Raw genomic sequence first — 17,061 nt, forward strand, 5'->3', positions numbered from 1 at the left:
ATTTAGCTACACATTTCATACATGCCTATATATCTTGTGGCATGCCTTGAATACAATGATGATGTTACAAAATTACAATTCATGCTGTGATATATGCTGCAAAATCATAAGCTAGCAATGGACAAAATGCTTTAACTGTGTGTGGTTGGAAATATTTGGATTCTTTGGTTGCGATGATCACAGACATATAATTCACCTTTGGAACTAATGGCTTCACCTTGTGGACAGCAGAATTGGCTTACTTTGCTCCCACATGATCTAAATATGTGAACACACTCTCCGTCGCCATCAAATATTGATACTCATTGGTTGTAAGTGTCAGCCACAAAGATGTATCCTTCAGCGTCAACGGCTAGACTCCTTGGTTGGTATAACTGACCCCAGTCATTCCTGGATCACCAAACTTGTCAACATAATGTCCATCAATGGTAAACTTGTATACATAGCGATAACCGACATCAACAACAAACAAGTGATCACTGATGGCTACATCATGAGGCTGACTAAGATACGAAGTTCCTATAGTACCACAGAAAGTGCCATTGTTTTGAAACACTGCAATACGTGAATTGCCTGTGTCTGTTACGTATACTCTGTCTTCGTGAACTGCAATCCCAGTTGGTTACCTCAACTGTCCACATCCTCTACTACCAAACTGGAGCAAGTACTTTCCTTTGATATCAAACTTTTGCACCCTATTATTCTTGATTTCAGCAACATAAGGAGAACCGTCACTGCCAAATGCAATTCCAGATGGATGTTCAAACTGGCCATTGCCTTTACCTTTGGTACCAAATCTTTGACTCAAGCTGTCATCATCATTGTATTTGTATACACAATTGTTGGAATAGTCGGTTGTTGCCCATGTACCATCCTTGTCAAAAGCAATGGAATAGACATGACCCATTTCGCCTTTGTTTTTTTTTGTCTCACTGGGACAACCCACTGTCAGGTACCTTGCATGATCCTTGCTCAGGGTTGCTGTTATTAGGGAAGATGTTTGCATGTTTTTTGTTCAAGTTTGTTGTTTCTTTCAATTCCTTGCTCATCATCTATGCATAAATAATGCATACACATTGTTACCTTTTGTGACAGTTATACCCATTTTGTTGTACCTAACAATTGCAGTTATAATTTTAGTAGTGTCATGGTGAAGAACAATAAGTTATAATTACTTTGATAACAATCAGTGCCCGTGTTTGACTGAACATTTAAATCATATAAAACCACACTAAGTTTAAATTTCTGGATATGTGGCAATATGTCACCGTTATCATGATGTTGAAACAGACATTTTGAATTTTTGATAAGCTGTTGTATCACAATCTGCCAATGCAGTACTAGCCAGTTAGCTACATTCATGACTACAGTTGTCATTAACTACATTCATTAGTGTTACATATGCGTACTCTTATCACATGGCATACATCGTAGTCTCCAGTGAAGTTATCACTCTCTACAACACTAGTTTGGATCCCAAAAGCTACTCAACCCTTTTTTTTATTAGATGTACAATAAAATTGTATTTCCGTTACACCAATAATCACCATTCATCAATGACAACAGCATTCATCATTAAACAACAGGTGTTGTTTGTGTCCAGTGACCACTGCTGAGTTTGCATCATCTGACCCCTTGATAATTCCCTTGTTGAGTCTACTGTTTGGCAACTACTATAGTCATTGGCCTTTGTGGGTGTCATGAGGATATCCTTAATAGCCCACGTTCCCATATATGTATATATATAGTCGTCACATGTCACCAAAAATGTTCAGGTTGATTCCATAGTCAGGTTGACGCCATTGACATGCTATTAGTCCCTATGGTTACTAAAATTATAATGTGCACAGAAAAACAGAGTATACAGACACACTGCCATCATTAATTGTTAAATGTACAAAAGCCAAGTATCCTTTTTAGTGCTAAGAACACTGACTGAATCAGATGTTATGTAAGTTTACATAACTGATTATAATAAAATACATATCTGAATATGCCTATGCAAGTGTACATGTAGATGTCTATTTGCTCTCTACATCTGCAAGCAAACTAGCGTGCTACAAATAACTATGAAGTAATAAACCTGGTATACCATGGTACACTGTACAAGAAAAGTGTACATTTTGAAAGGTATTAGCTAAGTAAACATTTCATGCACTGAAATGTGAGATAAGTAAAAAGGTGCATGTATTGTTGAGAATCCTTTTGAAAGGAGGGTTACTATTCAGTGGACTGGACTACTGGACTGGAACACTGGACTGGACTACTGGACTGACATATTTTTGGTTTTTACACATTCTGAGGTTGGTTTTATTGAGTCTTGCTAGTAAGAACCCTTAGGGTACCTGCAGCCCGCTTCTAAATACTGAAGACAAACAGTGGAATATGCGAAAACTGTCTCTTAATATTTTCGCTACCGTTCATTATGCCACTATACAACACTTATTCCTTACCTGGTGTGTAGTAATGCTGCAGGGCAGTGCAGGGAACTGGATATGACAGGAATAGTTAACCAGCGATCAACTAGCCAGTAGACAATCTTTCGAGATATCCTTGAGGAGCAAGCTAGTCTTGCCAGCATGGCCAGACCTCTCTAGTCAGTGCAGGGGCTTACCAATTAGAGATTTTTCAGCATGAGCGCTTATAATCTTTATTTGATAAGCCCCTACACTGAAACAGCGAGACTAGTGAGAGCAAGACTAATGAGACTAGCTTGCTCCTCAAGCTTGCTCTAAGGATATATCTTGAAGGATATTGTCTACTGGTTAGTTGATTGCTGGTTAACTATTGCTGTCACATTCACTGCCGGAATTCCCTGCACTGCCTGCAGCATTACTACACACCAGGTAAGGAATAAGTGTTGTATAGTGGCATAATGAACAGTAGCGAAATTATTAAGAGACAGTTTTCGCATATTCCACTGTTTGTCTTCAGTGTTTAGAAGTGTTTAGAAGTGGGCTGCAGATGCCCAAAGAGTTCTTACAAGCAAGACTCCATAAATCCAACCATAGAATGTGCAAAAACCAAAAATATGTCAGTCCAGTAGTCCAGTCCAGTGTTCCAGTCCAGTAGTCCAGTCCACTGAATAGTGATGCCCTTTTGAAAGGGCCTCAAACTTTTAGATTGACTATGTGTTTATGTTTAATATACTATTCATAGAGCCAATTGCATTCGTACTTCTCTTCTATGCAGCCAAAATACTGTATGTTATGGTAGGGCATTTCTAAAAAATTGTATATGAATACCATGTACTTAACCATAATATCCAGGGATTTTGGAATGGAATTGTAGTATGTTCATTTGTTAACTAATAAATTAGCTATGCTTAAATTCATGTAAGGTCTATAGACTATGTACGTGTATTGTGTCCTTGGGCGCTTAGGCAAGTATCTGTGCAAAGAACATCTGCTATGCAAATTTGCTTTGAACAGTTAGTTACTCACCGTATGAAAGTGTTACCAACCAGCTAGGTGAAGGGGAGGGGCAACTGGAGCTGCCCTGGCCTGTTTGGGGGCCCAGTAAAAATGTATTTGGTGGACTGTAAGGGACCTACTTTTATTTTCTGCCCCTTATGCCTGTTGGCCCTACCAGTGTCCTCTCAGATAGATGAAATAATCTGATGAAATAAATATGCCTAGATGACTCCCACCTTATCCCACAAACCACACTGGCAGAGCACATTGGCAGCGGAAAGGGGTAGAAATAAAATAGGGTCCAGGTACAATATGGAAAAGTACACCAGGTCTCAAAGAAACAGTCCAGGGTAGGAAAAGATTGCTCCAATTGCCCCCAACCTCATTTTAAGTGGCCCTGTACACTGGTAGCACACTAATAAGGTAAGCAGTTGTTCAGAGCAAATCTGCATAGCAAATATCCTGTACACGGATTCTAGAATGCATTACCATTTCTCAGGACAATCACTTTAGTGACTTGAGCACTTCCAAAAACAGATGGTTGCTCTATAGACCTTTCATGAGTATAATTAAGCATATAGCCAATTTATCAGTCAAAATATTTTATCAAAGGAACATACTACCATTCCAGTCCATTCCACATTCCATGTTTTACAACATCTCTAATATCCATGTATATTTTGTTTTCTGCCAATTAAGGAAGGGCCTCCAAATCTCATTTTGTCTAGGGCCTCATGTAGGGATGTTAAGTAAGGCCGGCCCTGCAAGCTAGCTGTATTATGCTTGCTAGCATGTCATATGACATGTTTGGCCCACTTGTAGTACTAATTGGCCTGCCAAAATACCCTGAAGGCTATTCGTAACAGTTTAATACCCTGAGGGAAAAACAGCTACATAAGATGTATTAAAATTTCAGCATATGCTCACATTGCATGAAGCATTGTTGTTGTAATTTCGTGTTAGATAAACGGTGATGATTTTGAAGTGTGAAGAGCATACATACTTGGTTTGGTCCCAATACCAACTTTTTAAAATGTGACATACAAGATTCCATCATATTTTAAGGCGTCCCCATAGAAAACCCACTATTTTATTTCAAGAACTCTGTACAGTGCAACAAGATGGGAGATGAAGAGGAAACTGAACACTATAAAATGTACTGATGACCTGAATGCATGCTTTGGCTTGTGCTTTACAAAGTTGAAAATAAGGTAAAAGTGAAATATGACTGTTCTGCACTCCACCTGATAGACAGTCAAATACCACATTCAGTCTTTCTCCAGAAGGATGGGTGTTCAGTCATTCTTTATACAGTAATACTGTACATACATATATAAAGTTAGGTACTGAATTCAATTCAAGCTGTTTTCTTTTGTATCAGTGCATTCTGAATACATTTTAAAAAATTGCTTATAATCATTAAGTACGGTAGTACTTAAAGGTAGGGATCATCAAGGTTCACCATTTCCCGCCAAAAAATATCGCACGAAAAGCAGACTTTCTAAGCTATAACGGCGATTTGTACAATGAAAACAAAGCACGCCTATGCTTTCAAAACAGCTCGAAACACATCCAATGGATTTCTATGAATTAAAAAAGAAAAAATTATCCAACCGAATTTTCTACTGACTGACTGACTGCCTGACTGACTGACTGACGCGTTCAGTCAAGCGTATCGGAAAACTGGGTACTGCTACAGCCCTAATTCTTTCACAGAAACGCTCAAAATTTCTGCAAGAAGAAACCTTTGACATAGCGCTAAAGATACAGTGTGTGCGCTATTGTCTTACCTTTTATCCTTCTTTACTGCAGCCATCAGCCTTGGTTCTCCACTGTAGTGATAATCATACGCAATCACCAGCATGGTAGGGCTTCACCACCGCATACACAGCCGGCTTAGGCTAGCGCGGAGGCCAAACACTAGCCAGAAAGGTTGTCGCACTAAATTATTTGAATACACGTCACAGTGTTGTTTAGAAGTAGACTTTGAGAAAGAGCGAGTTGTTCAACGTCGAACTATATACACGTGTAAGTGAATATATATTAGCGATATCTAAATGTTGTTTTCAAGTAAAGATAGTTGGCCACGTTTTAATTGCGGCTTGCTTTTCTAAATGCATTTCTTTGCTTTGAACAGCACTACCTATTTAGTGTTATTTTCAATTCAGTTATTGTAACAAGATAGCGTTAACTAAGAGTATTGCTGTTATTATCGTTTTGTGTGTTTTGTCCGAGGTAATATTGGATTCACCAGCAGAAGAATAGCACATCAGGAGGTGATAGAGGTTGGGGACGTGGAGGCAGAGGAGGGAGACGTGGAGGCAGAGGAAGGGGACATGGAGGCAGAGGAGGGGGACATGGAGGTAGAGGAGGAGGGCATGGAGGCAGAAGAGGAGGGCGTAGAGGAAGGGGGCGTGGAAACAAAGAAAGCGATGATGGAGGCAGCCAATCTGGGACAGAAGTTAAAGTTACCCCACCAGTGACTCAGGAGCATGACACAGGACAGAACATAGCAACACAAGGTTGCAGTATTTTTGTTTATAATTATAAATAGTTGTGTATCAAGAGTAATTTGGATGAGGGACAGTGTCTATCTGCACTACAGGCACAGCTCTAAGTATCACCTATGGCTTCCCTAAATAATTAGCCTAACCTCATCATCAACACCGATCATCGCCTATCAACAAATCAGGGTAGATGTGTGGTGATGTGTTAATGCTTTGATGAATCTTAAGCTATAACTGGTAGCTATTATAACAATGCATGGTACTTCTATGCACAATTTACTTCAGCAAAATTAGTACCATGATAAAATTAATTTGCAATTGCATCCTTATGAACTTAGCATTTGTAATAGATTTTGTTGTAGAAATGAGCAGTGCACAGATGGTAGATGAGAATCACATATTAAGATTTCTCAAATTACAAGAAAAAAATAAATAAATTACATTTCAATAAAACAGTCAACAATTTCTGGTAATGAAAATATAAGACAACTATTTCTGCTGAGAAAGATTTCATTCTACATCACACCTCGCTGTATGGTCTGTATAAAAGTCCATTGTACTATGTTACTAGCGTTTACATTGAGAACTTGCATGTAATCCTGGAGATTCTGCTAATATGCTGCAGGTGAATAAAAAGTACACAAACAAGTGTAACAAAAAATTTGGAATTTTCAATATGAGTAGGGATCAAAGTAATAAAAAGTACTGAAACAAGTGAGATTTACCACCTGATGCCTTACTACTACACACATATCCTTACTAGAACTGCAGAGGGTCTTGAAATGCTGAAACAAGTGACATTATCTACCACCTGAAGTCTTGCTAGTACACACACAATCTCTACTTCAGTTCCTGAGAAGTTAGAGACAATGGCACTGAAGTAGGAATTGTGTGTACTAGCAAGACTTCAGGTGGTAGATAATGTCACTTGTTTCAGCATTTCAAGACCCTCTGCAGTTCTAGTAAGGATATGTGTGTAGTAGTAAGGCATCAGGTGGTAAATCTCACTTGTTTCAGTACTTTTTATTACTTTGATCCCTACTCATATTGAAAATTCCAAATTTTTTGTTACCTAGGCATTATAATGTTGTATCAGTTTGCTGTTATTTTTAATATTACTAACAATTACTCTCCACTTTTAGTACTTTTTAAAGGGATGACAGAATAATATGAAACATGACAGTAGGCTTCTCAAGTACTGATGGTCTGACAGCAAAGACTTATCTTTACTGTATCCATATTTGTCTTTGCAGATACATATGTGCATAAATAATTATCTGCACGTGATGGTAACAAATCTCAATTATAAACAATAAGATGAATGTTACATGACATGTTACATGAAGTACATACAACAGAAACAGCAATATAAAGCTATGCATATGAATAAACAACAAATCCAACCAACTACGTACTGAACATAATAATCGTGTTACAGAGTATGCTGTGATATATACTGTAAATTAAGCCTTAAGCTATATCAAAGTATATTCACACTTTATATCTGCTTCAACTGCATGTGGTTGGAAATATTTGGATTCTTTGGTTGCGATGATCGCAGACATATAATCCACCTTTGGGACTAATGGCTACACCTTGTGGACAGCATAATTGGCTTACTTTGCTCCCACATGATCCAAATATGTGAACACACTCTCCGTCACCATCAAATATTGATACTCGTTGGTTGTAAGTGTCAGCCACAAAGATGTATCCTTCAGCGTCAATGGCTAGACTCCTTGGTTGGCATAACTGACCCCAGTTCATTCCTGGATCACCAAACTTATCAACATAATGTCCATCAATGGTAAACTTGTATACACAGCGATGACCAACATCAGCTACAAACAAGTGATCACTGATGGCTACATCATAAGGCTGACTAAGATACGAAGTTCCTATAGTACCACAGAAAGTGCCATTGTTTTGGAACACTGCAATACGTGAATTTCCTGTGTCTGTTATGTATGCTCTGTCTTTATGGACTGCAATCCCAGTTGGTTGCCTCAACTGTCCACGTCCTCTACTACCAAACTGGAGCAAGTACTTTCCATTGACATCAAACTTTTACACCCTGTTATTCTTGATTTCAGCAACATAAAGAGAACCATCACTGCCAAATGCAATTCCAGATGGATGTTCAAACTGGCCATTGCCTTTACCTTTGGTACCAAATCTTTGACTCAAGCTGTCATCATCATTGTATTTGTACACACAATTGTTGGAATAGTCAGTTGTTGCCCATGTACCATCCTTGTCGAAAGCAATGGAATAGACACGACCCATTTCACCTTTGTTTGTTTTTGTCTCACTAGGCCAACCCATTGTCAGGTACCTTGCATGATCTTTGTTGATGTTAGATAAGATGTTGGCATTTTTGCTGTTGGTGACTTTTTTGTTCATCATCAGTGTTCTGTGTTGAATGACACAAACAGTGAAAATCACATATATCTAACATATAAGCTATAGCTATACTACTCAATGCATATAGTACACAAACATGTAATACTATGGTTACACAGCCTACACTAATGAGTATATAAGTCAATTGCTTGTATAGTATTACTAGATGCAAACTGCAAACAGATATATTTCTAGTATGCATACAGTAGCTGCTATCAATATAAGTGACTCACTTTATTGTTACAAGTCCACTAAACTGCTTAGATACTTGGTTACAGTGATTACTGATCAGTGCACTGAAATTAACTGGCCATGCTGCTGTCTATTTATAGCCACAAACATGTCAGCTGTTTGCTAAAAGCTTTATTAATTTTCATAATATTTAACTGACGTTATTTTCCTTTACCAGACGAGTGTTTCTCAGAAGAGCATCATTGTGTTTTCAAGATGAAATCAACATGGTATGTCACCATGGATACAGGATACAGTTGACTCCAGTATCAAAGTAAACTATATATTACAGCCACGCAAATGCACCCTATTGTCTACCTCAGTATAGTGCCACCATTCCTTGACATATTTTTTATTTGCCGACAGGAAGTAACTATCATGTAATGAATTTCACTTGTGTGCAGTTCTCTGTATCTAACACCCATGATTTGTTGTAGTGTATAGTATAACTGAAATTCATTGCAAATATGTCGAGGAATGGTGGCACTATATATACAAGTAGACAATAGGGCACCCTCACATGGCTATAATACAATTTGATACTGGCATCTACCGTACCCTGTATCCATGGTGATACCATTGGGATTTCATTTTGTAAACACAATGAGAAAAGAAAAAAACCATCACAATTGAATGATGATTTTAAATAACTGAATAAAGTGCTGGTCACTGTAAAGTGCTAACAATAATAATAAAGTTTTAGTGAACAGCTGATACGTATGCAGCTATAAATAGCCAGCAGCACAGCTGTAGCTGGTTGTGGTACTCTGTTTGTAAGCAACAACACGGTAGTACTGTATAATAGGGATAATGGAGGTGTGGGTTTTTCTGGCCAAAAATATTCAAAAACCGGCTTCACAATACCTTCCTGGCACCTTGGCAGTATTGGTTAGGTATAATCAAACCCAAAAATGCCTTCAGTATGACCCTAAATGCCTCCAATAGATTGCTATGAAAGTTTAGATTTTTTTTATTCAATGGAATTTTCTACTGCCCCACTGACTGACTGACTGATTAACTCCTTCAAGCAAGCTTAACTTAATAACAGCAACAGCTAATCAGCGCTACAGACTTAATTTTTCACTGTTCGACATTGTTCAGCCCGACAAGCATACTGTTTCATGGCATTACATATAAAGGTACAGTAGGAGAAGTGCCTCTGCAATCAATCCAGTTGCCATAGAAAATACCTGTTTACAAACATAAGAAGCCAACTGTGAATTGACAACTTGGGTTGTCAGTGAAAAGAAATGGAGTACAAAAGAGGACAAAGGTAAGTCCCAGAGTAAGTGCTCTGGGTAAGTCCATGGGATTAAATGTCATATGGTATAAGTGGTGTTTCCCTACTTTTTTCTTTGATTCCTAATTGAACTTAAAATTTCTAATTCTTCCTCAGATTACAGTTGCATATTTTAGAAATAGCTCTAAGCAAATGGTCTATCACAACCAGCTAAAAAAATATTTAACATTATCAACATTCAACAAGATAAGCCACTTTAGGTCTAGGACATACTAACCAGGTGACCAAATCAGTTTCAATATGTGCAGTCTTTTTGGGAAATCATCAACATGGATAACATACAAATGTAATTATATTTAACCACTAAACTTAAAATTGAAGAAGTCCTGCAGCCCTCGGGATTCAGGTGTATATATCAGAAAAATCCCTCGCAACTGTGGTATTATTATTATTTACCATTACTGTGAAACTTTGCTCGGCGAAGGTTATACACAGATAGATGTACAGTACAACAAGATCATACAATTATTGTGCTATCAAAGTAATTATCTAAATTATACTTAAAATTATCTAATGAGTTACAGTCAATCACAGTGCTGGGTAATTTGCTCCACGTGGGGATTGTGTTTGGGATAAAGGGATATTTGAAAGGGCTTTTTCGACAGGACAGCTGAATCAGTTTAATTTGTAGCGGTGATGGTAAACTTGTTGATGTTATTGTTGACAGTAAAGTATATTGATGGTATCGAATTTCTGCAAGATTGTTAAACATTTTATAAAACATACGTAACTGAGCTTTCATTCGATGGACTTCTAGTGGCTCCCAGGAGAGATTTTGCAGTAAGGATGTGACACTGTGGGTGGGATTATAAACATTACATATATATCAAGCAGCACTCCATTGGACTTTCTCAATATTGTCTATAAGATATTGTTGCCAAGGTGACCAGACTGTGCAGGTGTATTCAAGTTTGGGCCTAACTAGTATAACTACATTACATAATTTTCTTGGCATATATGGTGACGCATAGTAGCTAACTGTGAGTCTGACTGGAATAATATGAAACACACACACGTACACATGCACACTTAACTACACACATCATATATATGTAAACTTTGGATGAGAATTATTGATCAGTGCAAACAAAAATTGTGACTGATATGCAATTTCTTTCTAGCTGATCGTCAATAGAAGACAAATTTCCTGTAACCAAAGAAAATCCCTCCCTATTATTAAAGTATTTCTACATACAACATTTTTTATGGTTTCTCCATGTCTGTGGTGTGTACATGCAGGCATGCATGAACAACTATGATGCAAGGTATGTTGACATCTCCTGAAACTGCAATTTGTGCAGCTGAGGTAGTCACTGCAGAGCCAAAGTATATGAGATTTAGCTATATATCAGCCTAGCTGTCTTGTCCCAGGCCTTGTTAACTACCATAACTTCTGCCGGGGTCCCATGCATATCAGTCATCTCTGAATGAAGTAGTATATGATTTGTTATCAGCTCAAGAAACATTGAAATTGTGTATTTCTGTGTATATATATCATTGTGACAAGTGATAGAGCCCTGGGCTATTTGGTAATCACAACGTTACATATTCAATACTCACGAATGTCCAGAACTGTTGTCGTTTCCTTGAGCAAGGAGTTTTGCTATCACATTGCCTGCTCCAGTCTACTCAACTGTAAATAGAGGGCCGGTGTGAACTGAGGAAAAGATTTGGATTATCATGATTCAGATTTCCCACACCTTCATCTGTGAGGCATGACACAGCCAGCTCCTGCAGGGTGCACGTATTAGTCCTATATATATATATTACACTATTCAAGTTTCAAACTGTGGGAACATGCCAGTTGGATCTTACAATTACATCTGTGATGGGCTATGGCTTGAACTTGATCCTCATAAGTGCATCACTGCAGAACAAAGTAATGAATAAGAAAGTTTGTATCTAATCCAAAACATTGTCTGGCTATAATGGGATGACCTCGTTTCTCAGAAATAAGTCCAGCAATTAGACTTATTTCTGGACTCTATACCTACCATCCACCAACAGGAACCAACTCTTTTAAATACCAAGTTATTTCACCCACCAACACCAGACAATTCCACCCACTCGCCAACCCACCAGTTGTCAAAAGCGCTGTTACTCTTACAGAACTGTCAGAGATGGAACGAACTACCTACCCCTCTCACGTTCTGACAAATTAATGCATGCACCTTAACTAGTTACATGTAATGACTTCCCCCAATCCTTTTTAATGTTTTTATCATTACTTTTTTTTCATTGGGTGCATAAACATAATATACTGCCTTTTCAAATTATCATGACCAGATAGTCATCAATAAAAACTTGATATTTAAAATCTGTGTGACAGGTCATGCATAGTCAATGGGTATGCCAGGCTCACGTCATTACGTGCAGTCTGATTTTGTAATCAAGCAAATTTTATATACATCATTACCAGTAACAGCATACATGATTTGATAGTATAATAGGACATGATCCCAGGGGAAGGATTAATTGTTTAAGATTTCTATAGTCAGTAGATGGTGTTTGCAAACACTTTACATCCTTAAGGGTCACATGTGGCGTTTGCCTATACATAGATACATCCTACATTTAGGGGATGATTACTACAGTGAATTAATGTCACGAATGGTTGACCTGTTCAGTAGGCGATGAACCTGTGTACAGGCAGCCATACAAGATTAGCTTGGACAATCACTTCTAAAGGTATCTATCTCTTGGCATAAAAATTGTATGTACACTTGAATTGTAACTTTTACTCTCTATATATAAATTCCTAGCTGATAGGCAGTTGCAGTAGTTACTTTAAAATCATTCACTATTTGCAACTGTTATTATTAACACCTATTTGCACCTTACTTACAGTTACCACAACATTACAGTAATATGTAGTTATCCATAAATGAGCAATAAATTCATTTGCAATTGATGAACAGACACTTTACAGGTACAGTATATGACACACTGTGTAAATCCATTACTTACATTAAACCAGCCCGGCTACCATATATAGTTGGCTTATGTACATGTATATACATAGCTGCACATAACCAGGTACAGTGTAGCTTAAACTTGGACCAAATTCTGACAATCAAATCATGCATATTCCACATTTACATCATGTATTACGGCACGACAGAGAACCAGAACTGAACGATGGGAAGACCTCCGAAACACTAGACTCCTTTGGAGCTTCAACACGTAGCAACGACTCTCCAAACCGTAACCAATAATAACTCTCTTAATATAAGTTATGCATGCGTACATAGTAGTAACTATACAGCATTGCGCATGTGTACAATATAAATAGTATTACGCTTGTTAAATGGTTTGCATGGGGACAGCCAGACTTTGTGCCCGGGTAATTCAGAAAACTAGCTACACCCCGGCTGTGTTTTGTTACATATTTCTACACAGTGACATAGCTAACAATGGCTGTAGACAGAAAAAAATACTTGGACAATTTAAGGACTATTTGCCGAATTCACCTATGTTTTACACTGCCAAAGTTATCTACTGTACAGTAGCTTTTAGACTTTCCCCCTAGGATTGTGATTTTAATTATCATTAGTTAATGAAAAAACAATGTCAACTATTGCCAACTAAATATCATGATACTTGGATGATTGCCCATCCCTATAATATTCTTGCATCAATACTATAAAACCATGTCCCCAAGATTGCATATGGTCTATTGTAAAATCAGAAACAAAATATACTTACATTAGGATTGCTCAAGCTGGCAAGTTCTGTGGTATCTTGTTTTAATGATCTGCAAAATAAAGCAATTGATATGATTGACAATACGCACAACACAATAGGGAGAATACGAAGAAGTGTTTTACTAAACATTTGAAGATAAAATATTCAATTTTGTTACATACGTACTCAGTTTGTGTTTATAGAAAATACTGGATGAGTGCATGACATCATGTTTATCACTGATACAATGGAAAAAGCTATTTCGTATTTAATTGTGTCAATTGTGGCCGATCGCATAGTCTTGTTTAGTGTCCAGGGGTACACAGTATTACAAGAGAAATAAAAGCTGGATATCAAATGAACATTTATGCAGCATTACGCTATATTAAGAATGAGCTCTATTAGGCTTGAATCTGCTGAGGAAAGTATCCTAAGCACTTGAGTATGTGCAGGAAAATCCACCTTGGACAAGACTAGTAACTTGCAGGAGGTTAACATGGATAGAAGCCGTGGAGCTCAAAGTTCCATAATAACTAGTTATAGTCATGGCAATTGCAACAGCATGAACCAGCTGCAGCCAGCATTACGGGGCATACCAAGCCACTGTTCTAACCATTTGGTTATGTTGTTTCACCTGTAAGAATTTACGGTGAAAGCAAGCAACAGCACAAAGCAGAGATTCAGTAGTACTCATCATAGTTTAAATTTCAACCTTGTTCTCGACCTTGCCCCATGTGTACATAACCAGTGAGCTTACAGTTTAAATATGCATGACATTGTCAGGCACATTGGTAACCACCTGGTAGCAATAATGCCATACATTATGTTTAGTATATTAAATTTACAAGCTCGAGGCAAAATAGAGATTCATATGCTCATACTATGAATGTGGGCATACACAAGTCACTGCAAATTTAGTTTAACGCAGGGGTGAGTTACTGTATAGTACCTTCCATCAAGGCGCCTTCCATATCTATAACATAGTCACCAGTTTATCTCCTTATATAGGTCACTCACTCGTCATTGTTATGCAGAAAACGTGGTTGACCACAACTCTGTGCGGTGATCACGTGATCAATCAGTTTCCTGTATTACGTAATTTTGTGGTTGAGCAAACGAGATTGCATAACAATATGTTAGAGTTTGTTGTTCATGTTTAGCATATCAGGCCCGTATCCAGGGGGGTTCGGTCGAACCCCTATCTATTTTAAACTGGAAGTTTTATTTTTACCTTTTCAACTGTAATCTGTGTTCTAGCATTCATTGCACGCCTTCCATGGCTTCTAGCTAGCTACCAGCTGAACCGCGTGTGGCTTCCAGGTATTAACCATAGGTTATCTGTGTACATAGAAACCACTTGAATACAGACAGTGGTTTTCTCTATCGCTAAGGCTTCTATTATTCTGCGTACGGTATCTTAATAAGGCCATCCATCGAACCATCCATCACCTGATCCATCACCTGCTCCATCAACATACTGCACCAGAGTGCACTGAGAGCTACTATTATTATTTCGATTAATTTCAATCGTAATTTGTTAAATATTTTCTAATAAGAGTCCGGAATAGCGATGATGAACACCAAACTGGATGGACATTGTGACTGATAGACTATTAACTATTACAACAACTACAACAACAAGTAAGCCCTGGCTTGTTGCATTGAATTCTAAAGTGTCAAGTGTGTGAATCTGTCAGTTATTAACCTTATTATGGTTATCATCCATGTTTGGACAATGGTGAAATGTAAGGTTTAGCTTATAGCTGAAATGAATGACCCTGAGCAGTCTTAGAAATGATGGAGTGTACATGCACTACACCATATATTAATCTCTAGTTAGCACTACACCAGGGATTTGTGTCAACACAATGATGTGTGAGAAGTTTATTTAATCAGTGCATGCATTTCTACCTTTAAGCAATTTCAGGCTATTCTCAGGACATTGAATATTAAACCTTTCTCAGCCACACCCCCAGACCCCCGCATCTGGGATTGTCTACCGCTTCAATTTAGAACCCCCCCTTTGAAATTCCTGCGTACTTGCCTGGTATTCATGATTGTATCCATTGCATACCATGATGAAATCATGCTTATGGCTTCTCACAAACAATATGTGGTATCCACAAATAAATTATTACACGCACCACACCATATACAGCTAGTTTGTAGACTGTAGAGTAGCTAATCTTGGATACACACAACAACAAAGTCAAATACTGTGAGCTGTAATGTCAATCATCATCATGGGTTATTAACAGCATGAAGCCATGTTGTTTACGCTGGCAATGTGGTCAGCCAATTATGACACTCATAAATTTTAAATAACAAGACTAACTGACTCCACCCAACTTTAGGCTTTGCATGGAAAGGAAATGGTTTATAGAAACCATATTCATAACAATGAATAATCTCTGGTAATCAGCACTAAGGTAAGTGTTCCTATTATGGGATACTTAAAAAATTAGCCATATGTCATAATCCAATTATGAGAACATATAAGGTGTCTCATTGTGGTTGGTGTACATAATTATGAGACTACATATTATGAGACAGAAAAATGTGCAAACTATTTCAATATCCTCTAACTTGGAGTAGAAAGCACATAAAGCAATAAAATTTGGACCAGATACGTACCAATATGTTCCATATAGAATATTAAAATTTGATAGATATTGCTTATAAGAGAGCAGAATTTCTTTGTATGGCTTCCTGACATGTAAATGTCCATAATTATGAGACAGCTAATCATATTATGAGACAGCTAATCATATTATGAGACAGTGCTACTGTCAGACACTAGTTGCAAATAGCTTCTAATTTATATGAAGGTACACTAAAACATTTACTAATACATCTTTTAATAAAAACAAAGTATATCGATAGTCAGTGCAGTACAATTCCAATGTAGAGGCACATATAACCACTGTATGTGTTTCCTTCACTTCAGATGTTACCGAAACATGCCAAAACTAACTCCTTAGCTGAGTGATTACTTTTTCTACCTTTTGGATAATAGATAATGTTTCAAACAACATGTTATGGAGATGAGATGCTACACATGATTGCATTTCATCATATTTACCAGCTTTTTACAGAGTCATCTTTAGACAACAATTTTAAGCTTGATTTACATAGTTTTAAGCTATATTGACATCTTCAACAACTCTCATGATTTATGCACTATTTAGCTAAAACTTTTACACACTTGTGAGAACTGGCATGTCAAAAACCCTTTATAGCATGCTACGCACACTAAAGTGAGTGCATAATAGTAATTATAACTCAAATTATCAAAGTGTCCCATAATACGTATTGTCTCATATTAGGGACACTTACCTTATCACTTCATTACATCTTCATGAGAGACTGCGCTTGTATAGTCACTCATAGGAAATCACGATCGTGCGCTTACAGGGAAGTAGTATACTCACCATGCAGAGATGCTATGGGCGATCTGCTAAGTGTAAGAAGTATTGCTACAGCCTTCCTTGAGTATTTGACTAACGCTAACAAAGCCCAAAGC

The 17,061-nt window shown here is 37.6% G+C and overlaps 1 long non-coding RNA gene across 5 annotated transcripts; it reads right to left on the bottom strand.

The window, feature by feature from the left end:
* Window positions 1-7,187: 7,187 nt before the first annotated feature.
* On the bottom strand, window positions 7,188-15,832 carry LOC136250556 (uncharacterized). Of its 5 annotated transcripts, XR_010698573.1 has the most exons (4): window positions 14,950-15,004; window positions 14,770-14,876; window positions 13,560-13,608; window positions 7,188-8,333 (listed from the first exon to the last, which is right to left on the bottom strand). It is a non-coding gene; the product is annotated as an uncharacterized lncRNA (long non-coding RNA). The 5 variants fall into 5 exon arrangements; XR_010698572.1 differs by lacking the exons at window positions 14,770-14,876; window positions 14,950-15,004 and adding an exon at window positions 15,583-15,832 and having other exon boundaries at window positions 7,190-8,333; XR_010698571.1 differs by having other exon boundaries at window positions 7,190-8,333; window positions 14,770-15,043.
* Window positions 15,833-17,061: the final 1,229 nt, after the last annotated feature.

The sequence above is a fragment of the Dysidea avara genome, chromosome 3, assembly GCF_963678975.1.
Source record: "Dysidea avara chromosome 3, odDysAvar1.4, whole genome shotgun sequence".
NCBI lineage: Eukaryota > Metazoa > Porifera > Demospongiae > Dictyoceratida > Dysideidae > Dysidea > Dysidea avara.